At 45.7% G+C, this 12,015-nt stretch overlaps 1 protein-coding gene across 1 annotated transcript in view; it reads left to right on the forward strand.

The window, feature by feature from the left end:
• SLC45A4 (solute carrier family 45 member 4) overlaps positions 1 to 12,015 on the forward strand; it is a 192,058-nt gene that overhangs the window by 44,796 nt on the left and 135,247 nt on the right. The gene's annotated exons all lie outside the window — the stretch shown is intronic.

Here is a 12,015-nt window from a genome sequence, read left to right on the forward strand (position 1 = left end):
GAACATTTTATAACGCAGACTAACGCACAGCAATACAAAGTATGTGTGACATTCACAGTGCACACGCTGCGTTGTGTGTAACGTGTAGCAATATTTAGAAAGTGCTGCATGCTGTGTTTAGCAATACATTTGCTGCGTTGTGTTGCACATGCTCAGTTTTTTTTTTTTTTTTTTTTTTTATGTAACGCATGCGCCGTTTTCATGCCATCACTGTGCGACAAACGGCGCACCAAACGCAGGGCTAAATAGCGTCCAAGTTATAGTCTTTCAATGCGTTGCATTAGGGGCATGTTATTCGATCTTAAGTTGCATCAAACGCAACGTCCCACTGTGAAAGAGGCCTCAGAGAATGGCCTGGGCGATTTGCCCAATTGCACTGCAAGTATAGATTGTTGGAGCGACTTCGTCAGGGAAAGCATTGGCCCGAAATCGCTCCACATTTAAATGTCAAAATCACTCAAAAAAAGCTAGCGTGTTTTAGAGCGTTTGCAATCACGAGGGTTTCTGGGCCTGACTACAGTTGAGTATTGTAGTTGTGAAGCGGTATCCTGCTACTGCTTATTGTCTTATAAAGTATTTTTGTGGCCAAGCTTGGAAATCTACTCTAGCCTTTGCCGTTTTCTGTCTTCCGTATGGCATTTCAGATGTCCTGGAGCCGTACGGGAATCCTGCTCTCTCGCTGTTTGTCTGCTTTTGTCTGTGGCTGGAACAGAGCTTGAATGGGTGTAGCCAGTACAGATAATAAGCGTATTTGCAAAGTCCTTGAATTATTTATATTGCTTTCAAAGCACTGTAATGTTTCTCCATCAGGTGAGGCCTTTCTGTATTGTTACCAGGAGGGGCTCAGAGCAACTTCACATCATGCAGAAGGTTCAGGCCTCCTTCACTGTAATGTAATGTAATGGTCGCTTTGTAATGTGGCTTATTGCCCCACCTATGCAACATTCACAGTGCGGCGGTAAAGTTGTGGTATTACGTGTTGTCACCGGGTCATACTTTTCGTTGACTGTATGCGACTCAATGTGGCTGAAACTGCAAATGAAAATTGAAAATGCGCTATAATTTTATCCTTTCGCTGCATTCCTGTTAAAAGTGGTCTGAGACTCCGACATAACCGATAAAACTGTTTTCTTACTTTTTATTACTCATACAGTTATCATATTTGCTTTTGTGCACACGTAATATTGTCCGTTTACAAATTACAAGTTTCCAAAGTGTCGTTTTTCTTACCCTGAAAGCTGCCATTACATTTTTTCTTTTTCTATTATAACTGCTTTTTATTATATATTAGAACCTTCTAATGAGCTATTCTGAACACTGTGTGTGTGTGTGTGCCTGAAGCAGAGACAGTTTGGGCCCGTTTCCACTTGTGCCGCACGCGTCAGGGAGACGCGTGGCGGCACTTCCGGGTGGGCGGGATCGCAGGCAAATCCCATGAGCCATGCCATGCACGGCTATGGGATTTGCAGCCTGCCGAGCGAATTCTGCGGGCAGTACTGGCCGAATCGGTATCGCAAGCGATACGGCCGGCGGCGCCATTATCCCCATGGCAGGGGTTCCCCGTGCGATTTGTGTGCGGGGAAACTGCGGATTCGGAGCAGTTTCCGCTCCAGTAGAAACGGGCCCTTTCTCAGAGTGTTTGTTTACATTCCAGTGTTGATACATTTGTGTTTAACAAGTAAAAAAGATACTGTTATCTCCAGTTTGGATGCGGATTTGAAGCTGAATAGCAGGAGAAAATGCTTTGTTTAACCAATTCAGTGATGTTCTGCTAGAATTTGTTTCTGGGATAGTAGCTTTCAAGCTGCGAGGAATCTTTTAGAACAAAGTAGAAATGCTGACTTTCAGACCACTTTTAACGTGCCCATTACCGGTACAGTTTTCCTTCAGATTCAATGTTTTGACATGATTTGAAAGATCAAAACTAATCAGGCAATAATCAATTGTTCTCATAAACAGACCGTTTTTAAAGAAGGTTTTACATTCCAATTTGATCATAAAATCCAACTTTTGGATTTATTTTTTTTCCAATCAACTAAAGAATTGTTTTGCGTCGCTTTGACCACGCATGTACAATTCAATCATATAAATTGCTTCAAAACGAATCTGAAGGAAAAATTGTACCTTTAGGCTTCTTTCCCACAAGGACGTTGCGTTTTAGGGGACGTTATAGGTCGCATAACGTGCTCCTAACACAACGCCTGGTGGTGGTAGACGAGGACGCTTCCTAGAGCTGCATTATGCAGCCCTTGGTGCGCCTTTTTTTTTGGGCCATGCATGCGGAGACCACGTGATCCGCATCATGTGGTCCCGCCAGCCAATCACCGCTCAGAGCGGCCGCTCCAGGAAGTAAACACTGCACATCACTGAGTGCAGTGAATATTAATTAGCCATGTGGCTGGCCACGGAGGAGGAGGGGAGACCTCCTCCTCCAACATTACTGAGCATGTGCAAACAGTCTAATGCGGCTTAGCTGCGTATAACGCACAGCATGCAGCACTTTATTAAAACGTGCTGCGTTACTATGTAACGCAACGTGGGCACTGTGAACAGCCCATTGATTTTTTATTGCTGTGCGGTGGGCTGCGTTACAGGCTGCTCTAACGTGCGCCTGTAACGTCTTACTGGGAAAGCAGCCTTAATGGACACCTTTTTATACAGGGAGCACAATGTAATGTCCCACTGTGTACATGGCCTTGAGACACCCTGCAGAGCACTCTCTCAGTGCTGTGTCTGCGGTTTAAAAAAAAAAAACGCTTGCATTGACTTGCATTCAAATTACAGTAAAATTTGATGCGATTGTGATTTATTAAAAAAAAAAAAAAAAAAAAAAAGCGTAAACTCAGTGCTGATGGTCAGCAAATCGCTCTGCAGTGTCTCTGGCCTAAAGCTTAATATCTGCCAACGGAGGCAGATGAATCCAGCAACATCCCCCTGACAAGCATTTCCCTCAATCCAACTTCCTGCCAGCAAGTATGCGTGCTGTTACACGATGGGTGGGAACAGGAAGTCAAGCGATCGTGGTACTTTGTGCAGAGTCATCGGAAATCTTGAAGTTCCTATCCACCATGATGGCTGTTATGGTGTTGCTAAGCGTTGGTGTGATTGCTCATCGGTACCTATGGCGTGCGATCGCGGAAATGATCGATCGTCGTTCAAAGTATTGCTGGTCATTGGAAAAATCATCTGGAATATCCCACTGTAGGTACAGGCCTCTAGGCTCTCGGCAGTAAGATATTGGGGTTTGTACTGCACTGTTCCACTGTGTACATGGCCTAAGGCCTTGTTCACATTAGAGGCGTTTTTGGTAAAATTTTAAGCGCGCCCTGAAAGCGCTCGTGCAATGATTCTCTGAGAGTTCACGTCAGAGCGGTTCATTTGCGATCCGCTTTGAAAAGCGGTGTTTGTACCATTTCTGAGGCGATTTGCCTCAATGGAAGGTATAGGAAAAAACGCAAACCGCTCACAAAATCGCTTTGGCAAGCGATTGCGTGAGCTTTTTTTAAAATTGTTTGTTAAATACATTGTATTTATTTTCTGGATTTTTTTTTATTTTTTTTTCCGGATCAAGACGGAAATGCTCTGCCAAAGCGCTTACAAAAAAAGCCAACAAAAACGAGCGAACGCGCAGAAAATCCCGGAAAAAAAAGCCCACCGTAAACGGACACGCGAGCCAAATGCATTGTGAAGGCCTAAGGATCTCAGCTGTGCAGTCTGTATTTGACAAGCGGATATTGGGGTTTGTAGTTCACCGTCCCACTGTGTACATATCCTAAGGCCAGAAACCCATTAAGAGTGATTTTCTGAGCGTTTTGCGATTTGAAAGCTCTTGCTAATGTAATGCTATGGGTGTGATCCCACTTCAGCGATGTGATTCCCCCATAGCATTGCATTAGCATGAGCTTTTTGAAATCGCTCCTAGTGGGTTTCTGGCCTAATGGCCCATACACACGGGCTACAACTGTCGCCGCAACCACGTGGCATGCGCGTCTTGTGTCGACACCTCGCGTGTATGAGGCGCGCACCCCAACCGTCGCTTGTCGCTGCTGTCGCCAGGCGATTGGTGCGGCCAATCGCTGGCAACAGCTGTCGCTGCAACTTTGCCGCAACATCGACTCAACTGTCACTAGTCCGCCGTGTGTATGCGGACTAGCGACAGCAACGCCATACACAATGTATGGAGCTTCCGGCGGATGGACGGTGGGGGGGGGGGAGGAACCTTTGGCGACAGCTTCCGCCAAATCTGTGTCCCTCTGTGCGACGTGTGTACGGCTGTTGCACAGAGGGACCTGGCGATGAGCTGTTGCTGCTTGCGTTTTTTTTTTTTTTTTTTTTTAATGGCTCTAGCCACCGCTGTGCCTCGTGCAGCAGTGCAGTCTATATTTGACAAGCAGATATTGGGGTTTGTGGCGCTACCTTTATAATGCCTCAGGCAGGTCTCCTCTACAAATCATTGGACTTTTCATACTGTTCAGACTTTCCCTCTCCCCTCCAGATTAGGTTATGTAATTCTCCTCAGAGCTCCGGCTTCCACAGAGATCAGTGTGACCTGGTGGAAAGCGGCCGGGATTGCTGGGAATTTGGAGCTTTGCAACGGCAGATCCAAGTAAACCCCTCTGCTATATTTATCCATCCAATCCTCTGAGTATAATCATTTTCTTGTCTCCTCCTCACAAGGCCTCTCTCACATCAGAGGCTTCATGTAGTCACACCCAGAGCACCGAGTGACTAAGAGCTCCTGTCTGCTGGCCGAGGAGATTCAATTACCTCCAAATCAGTCTAGATGGGGTGACCTCATCCAGGAGCTTCTCCCGGGGCTTGCTGCACTCCACAGCACACTACAGGCTGGGAGCAGAGCAGTGGGAAGGCCAATCACATGCTAGTGTACTGGAGGCTGGCAGGGGGTGTGGTTCCAGGTCATTGTTTTAGATCGTGCATGTCAACGTTATGTTCTGGGTTGGTTGACTTTGCAGTGAAGACCCTAAAGACTAGAGCTTTGTACCCTGGCTAGCGAACACTTCTATTCCAGCCCAGGAGACTTGGGCGCAGCAGTGAGTAACTTCAGCACCGTCAGAAGATGCAGCTGAAGTTACTTATTAAACACTATAATTCAGCCAAAATTGCGCAAAAGGTGGATCAGCGCATCACCAGGCCGCCTCCGAGTGGCCTACAATCAGAGGTGCGCTGAACCCCCCCCAGAAACTGCAAACGCACCTTGAACTTAAACAGAAGCTCTGCATATACACCAAAAGCAAGGCTGCTAAGTGGGAGCAGTTGACCAAAATAATTAAATTAGTAAATGGCAAAGAAACGAACAGCGCTACTTAAAAACAGATAAGTGCCTACCTGCAATAGAGTGCAAGCTCCACTTGTGGGATAAAATACACACCGAGCATACACATGACCTGTCTACCACTGGAGGATGTTGGTTTCCTGTAACAGCTTGCATGCAACTTGTTAAAGAGAATCTGTATTGTTAAAATCGCACAAAAGTAAACATACCAGTGCGTTAGGGGACATCTCCTATTACCCTCTGACACAATTTCGCCGCTCCTCGCCGCATTAAAAGTGGTTAAAAACAGTTTTAAAAAGTTTGTTTATAAACAAACAAAATGGCCACCAAAACAGGAAGTAGGTTGATGTACAGTATGTCCACACATAGAAAATACATCCATACACAAGCAGGCTGTATACAGCCTTCCTTTTGAATCTCAAGAGATCATTTGTGTGTTTCTTTCCCCCTGTTCTCATGCACTGAGGTTTCAGGCTGCTCGTTTCTTCCTGCAAACAGCTTTGCCCTTGTTTGTAATTCCTCAGTATGTGAAAGCCCAGCCAGCTCAGAGGACGATTTATCCAACTTGTAAAAGATAAGAGAGAAGAGAAGCTGCTCTAATCCTAAATATCACGCAGGCAGTGTGCATAGAGGGGCCTGGAAGGGAGAGTTCATAGCAGAACCACAACACTGAAGAACTTGGCAGCCTTCCAGACACAGGCCAACAAGTCTGACAGGGGAAAGATACATTGATGAATTACAGAGACTGTGATAGTAGAAAGTGCTGCAGTAAGCCAGAACACATTAGAATAGCTTTTGGAACTTGTAGGGTGATAAAAAAACAGGATGCAATTTTTGTTACGGAGTCTCTTTAAGTACTCGTCCCTCCCACTGCGGAGAAGTCATCCCCCTATGGGAGGGGACCTAACCCTAACTAAATCCTAACCTATGCATAGCCTGGGTGCGCTACCAAATAAAATTGACAATTTAATTCAGCCATAGCCAAATTATTTCATTCCCCACCATCCATGGCGGCCTGGAGGGGGAATAGCATTTAGCACGGCCGGGAACTTGTGCAGCAGCAGGATCAGCCATATACCGGCTGTATTCTGCACCGATTCCTCTCCTACGCCTGGCTAGACCGCGGTCGTTGAAAATGAATGAAACCTGATAGGTCAGCCATTATTAATAATAATAATAATAATAATAATAATAATATTATTATTATTATTATTATTATTATTTTTTTTTTTTTTTTTTTTAACCCTTTCTGGACCAGCACCCTCTGCCCCCTTAAGGACCAGAGGGTGCTGGTCCCGTAAATCGCCGCTTCCCGACGAATCGCCGCAATGATCCGCCGCTCCCGACGAACACGCCGCTCTGTCCCCGCCGCAGGCTGCTCTCTCTGCCGTCGCTATGACGGCAGAGTGCTGTGCGCCGGTCAGGAGCTGCTTTCATTGGCTCCTGACCCTGTCACTCCATGTAAGCCAATGAGAACTGCTCCTGCCCGGCTTACAGTGCTCGGCCGTCATAGAGGCGGCAGGGCAGCAACGAGCGGCTGGGGCAGAGCGGACCAAGCGACGGAGACGGGCAGGGGCGCGCGGTCAATGGGACGTAGAGTTTACGTCCTGTCAGGACCGCAGCGCCCCCTGCCCGCCGTAGATTCGCACTCGCGCGGTCCGAAAGTAGTTAAGGAAAAAGGTGTCCCCAACGCTGGTAAAAGACCCCGATAATCGTCCGTGTAGACAGAGGTTCGGATGATAATTGCTGTTAGTTGTTCATGCGAATGTATGTAGCTTGAAAATGGACCAATCACCTTTCACCTTGGCGGGATTGGATTGGTCTATTTTCAGGCTGCATAAATTTGCATACACAAATTGTATAATTCCTCATCAACTCTGAATTCTTTTCATTTATTCAACATCCTTATTAAAAGACTCCTACTAAAATTTTTATTAGCATTTATTATTGTTGCAAAAAATTTGCTAGCAGTAGAGTTGGTTACCACGTTTGCAACGCATACAAAAGAGATGCAAGCAGTATTTATTAAGGAAAAGGTGCCAAGAAAAACAAAACAAAAATCACAATAAACTTGTAGACACAGTGAAGAAATCCCAGCACAGCAAACAACTGGTGACCATAACTGTCTAATCCAGCAAGAAAATACAAACACTGGGATAAATATAACCTGTAAACACACATGACTATAGAACATCAAGTGGAACAGCCAATTCAGGAAGTAAGGATGAGTCAAGGGCAGAGCAATATGTGCCAGTAGCCAGGAGATCAGAGTACAGCAATTGGCACCAGGAGATCACACAGCAAGCTGAGGGGCCTGAATGCAATGAAACGGACACTACATCTTGGCAGGGGGAGTTCTCAAAGTGTACTGCTGCTGCATAATCACTTGCATGTAGTTTATATTCCCTATCCCTACATATACTGCTTAAACTTTGCGTGCTGGCAGCATATGTGGTTTGCCTGGCTTCATGCAAATGTAGCGTTTTATGCAAATGGCGTAATGTATGTTATACATATTACCCCACTCACGATGGCTTATAGTGAATATACCAGGGCTGTGGAGTTGATACAAAAATCCACCGACTCTGACTCCTCAGGTTAGGATTCCTCCAACTCCTCTAATTTGCATATTACAATTTTGTTGAATGAGGCCTCTTTTCCACCAGGATGTTGCGTTTTAGGGGACGTTATAGGTCGCATAACGTGCCCCTAACGCAACGCCTGGTGGTGTTGGAGGAGGATGCCAGAGTGAGCCGCGTTATGCGCAGTACAGACTGCGGAGACCACGTGATCGTTACAATCACGTGGTCTCCGTGGCACTGATTGGCTGGCGGGACCACATGATGCGTTACAATCACGTGGTCTCCGTGGCACTGATTGGCTGGCGGGACCACATGATGCGGAGTGTTCCACTCCGCATCACGTGGTCCCGCCAGCCAATCAGCGGCCGCTCCAGGAAGACAACACTGCAGGTGCAGTGAATATTAAGTAGCCATGTGGCTGGCTACATGAGCGGACTCTCCCCGCCTCCTCTCTGGTAGCAAAATATTTTTAAAAAAAGCCATTACTGAGCATGTGCACACAGTCTAACGCGGCTAAAGCCGCATACAACGTACTGCATGCTGCACTTTCCAATATCTTGCAGCGTTACAATGTAATGCAACGTGGGCACTGTGAACAGCCCATTGATTTTTCATTGCTGTGCGTTACTCTGCGTTACAGGCTGCTCTAACGTGGGACTTTAGCATCCCACTGTGAAAGCAGCCTGAGGCCTCTTTCACAGTGCGACGTTAAAGTCGCACATTCTAAAATGTTTCAACGCGGACTAACGCACAGCTGTGCCACATTCACAGTGCACACAAATGCGTGTAGCGTGTAGCGTTATTAGAAAGTGCTGCATGCTGTGCGTTATACACGTTATTAGCTGCGTTGGACTGTTTGCACATGCTCAGTAATGACTTGGTAGAAATTTTAAAATCCAACTGAAGTGAGAGGGATATGGAGGCTGCCATATTTATTCCCTTTTAAATAATACCAGTTACCTGGCTAGCCGGCTGATCTTCTGCCTCTAATACTTTTAGTCATAGACTAAAACTAGTCCTTGGTAAGAGTACTTGTAACAGGTACAGACCAGAACAAAGAACATTTATCAGGCCCCAGGAAATGTAAGTGTGGGTACATGTAAGAGTGATGTGCAGGTACTCTGCAGGGGAATGAGGAGATTCTTCCTCTATTACACATTCTTCATGCACAATCTGAACAAGGTTTATGGGTGACAGACAGCACCTCTGTGTTCAATGTGCACAACATTCTCAGTGAATTCCCTGCAGCTCTGTGGGGAGTGCAGATTGACAGTATAGTACTATGTAACTAAGTACACCTGAGACAGATGAAAGGGTTTTTTTTTTTTTTTTTTTTTTTTTTTTTTTTTTTTTTAATACATACTTCCTCCAGCCCCCTTCATACGAATCAGTCCCTCGCTATCCTCCTCCGCCACCTGGATCTTCTGCTATGGGTCCAGGTACTTGATCCAGTCTGGCGTAGTGCGCATGCACACACTCTGCTGCTGGGAGTGTAGTACATCAGCGCAGCACTATTGCGCAGGTGCAGAATGTTCCTGGCTGTAGGAGCGGTACGTGGCCGGACTGCGCTGACTGGCTGATTTACCGGAACTCGTAGCAGAAGATCCAGGTGGCGGAGAAGGACAGCGACGGACTGATTAGCCTGAAAGGGGCTGGAGAAAGCCCCAGGTATGTACACACACCCACACCCCACACACACACCACACACACCACACCCTATTCCTGTGTACACATCATATATACTGGACAGCCACACAGGTATGTATATCTGACAGTGGCCTTGGTCGGAAAAGAGTACAAATCCGGCCCTGTACCCCAGTGTTGCCAACAGGGCTGTGTTGTTGGAGCAGTTTTGGGTACCTGGAGTCGGTGGTTCATAAACTGGGGAGTCGGAGTCTGATGATTTTTCTACCCACTCCATAGCCCTACAAGGGCTGTTAAGCCGGGGTCTCTGAGTTGGAGTAATTTTTGGGTACCTGGAGTTAGTTGGAGGTTTTCATAAACTGAGGAGTCAGGGTTGGAGTTGCATGATTTTGTACCCACCTCACACTTTTCCTGATTCAGTCACATCAATAAATGTGTGAGGATCTCGGACTGGGGTTTCACATCCCCGCTCTACTCTCTGAAGAATGCTTGTGGAATGGAAACGCAGCGAATGGTTTCTCTCGTCCTCATAGGGCAGAAATGCCGCTTTAGCATTCTCTGCTTCCTGATCAGGATTACCCCAAACTAATATTTATCTGGAGAAATATGTGAAAAATGCTCTAGCGGGGCTTTCCTGTAGTGGCCGGCATTGCGGCCTGAAAGCCGCCCATTGTTCCCGGTAAGCGGAGGCTTTGTGGCCGCTAATGGCTGCATTGTGCTCTCAACCTCGCAACTGTTCACTGCTCAGTTGTTTTTGTCAACAGATTAATTGTTTGGATTATTCCTTCAAAGTCCCCCTTTCAGGCATGTTGGTTTTGGATCCCGGTGTTGGTATGCGGGAATGAAGAGGGCTCAGAGGAGGAAAGGGGACCTGTCTAAAATGTCGGGCGGTAGTTTGTCTCTGAGATTTCTGTGCTCTTAAAGGAGAAGTTTTGATGAAATAAATCTGAATGAGCAATTTGGTTGCCCTCTTATCAGCAGTGAAACATTAAAGAGACACTGAAGCGAAAAAAAATATATGATATAATGAATTGGTTGTGTACTATGAATAATTACTAGAAGATTAGCAGCAAAGAAAATATTCTCATATTTTTATTTTCAGGTATATAGTGTTTTTTCTAACATTGCATCATTCTATAATATGTGCAGATTACACAACACTCAGCATTCAAAATGATTCTTTCAGAGCAGTCTGTGAACTAATGACCTCTCCTCTGGCAGAGGAAAAGTAAATAGTCCAGGAACAGTTGAGATAATAAAAGTCAGATAACAGCCCTCTCCACGACTAAGTTAGTCGGAGAGCTTAATGGCTTTTTTTGCATAGAGATAACTGGAGTTTCTCAACTCTTCCTGTACTGGAAACAATTACACTGATGTATCTGATCTTAATGTTTTATTTCTTAGCTGTGCTACACATACAAATCATTCATAATATCATCATTTTTTTTTTCGCTTCAGTGTCTCTTTAATATCTCGTTAATGGGGCCAGGAAGAGGAAATGAGCTTTTCTAAAATGGTAAAGTTGCAATTGAAGAGAGAGGGACATCCCTGCTGATCCTCTGCCTCTAATAATTTTAACCATCGTCCCTTAACGAGCATTCAGCAGATCAGTCGCTTGACGCATATTTATCTTCCTCCTCCATCTCAGGTTCCCTTTTAAAGGTGGTGCTTTTACTTCCCTGGAGCTTCTTCCTGCCTATGTAGTCTTTTGTAGGTCCCTCGAAGTCCTGCCAGTCCCCTTCCTTGATCCACTCTGTGGGTAGGTAAAGTCCACGACTCAGCTAAGCTGCGTGCTGACCCAGTGACATGTCGCCGTGATCGCACTCCCATTGCTTGGATCATTCTTTGCTTGCATGGTTAGGAGGCTTAAAGTGGACCTCCAGACTAAAAATCTTAAAGTGGACCTCCAGACCTCCAGACTAAAAATCTACTCAGCAGCAGCAGCACTGAAAAGACTTGGTGTTTCTTTAACAGTTTCACAGCATCAGAACTTTGTTTTTCATATCCAAGCCTCATTTTTAGCTGCACAGAAGCTAAGCTCCGCCCCATCAAAGAAAACCGCCCTGGCATTTTCCCCCTGATGCTGTGCAAAGCGTGATGGGATTTCCTATGTTCTTGTTGCCTAGCAACTGGGAGGGGATGATCAGGACAGTTGGAACTGTCTCATGCTCCCTGTCACCTCCTTTCAACCAAAAAGATGGCTGCCCTCACGAAATCACAAACATTTGCCTGTTCTTGTAAAACAGGGTGGGTAAGAGATTATATTACCTATCTATTTTAAATAACTTAACTAATGTAACGGATTGACAGTATGTTTGTTTAGGCTGGAGTTCCTCTTTAAAGGACTGCACATACTCAGAACACTTCCAGCCAATACTATGAACAGATTGTGTAGTTGAATTCTTATACTACATGGAGGTGTTTGGATTTGGCCATTCCAAATTGGATGTTTGGACTCACCCTCAGGCACCTTTCAGAGTGGTGCGTTGTCGTTGC

The sequence above is a fragment of the Hyperolius riggenbachi genome, chromosome 5 (assembly GCF_040937935.1).
Source record: "Hyperolius riggenbachi isolate aHypRig1 chromosome 5, aHypRig1.pri, whole genome shotgun sequence".
Lineage (NCBI taxonomy): Eukaryota > Metazoa > Chordata > Amphibia > Anura > Hyperoliidae > Hyperolius > Hyperolius riggenbachi.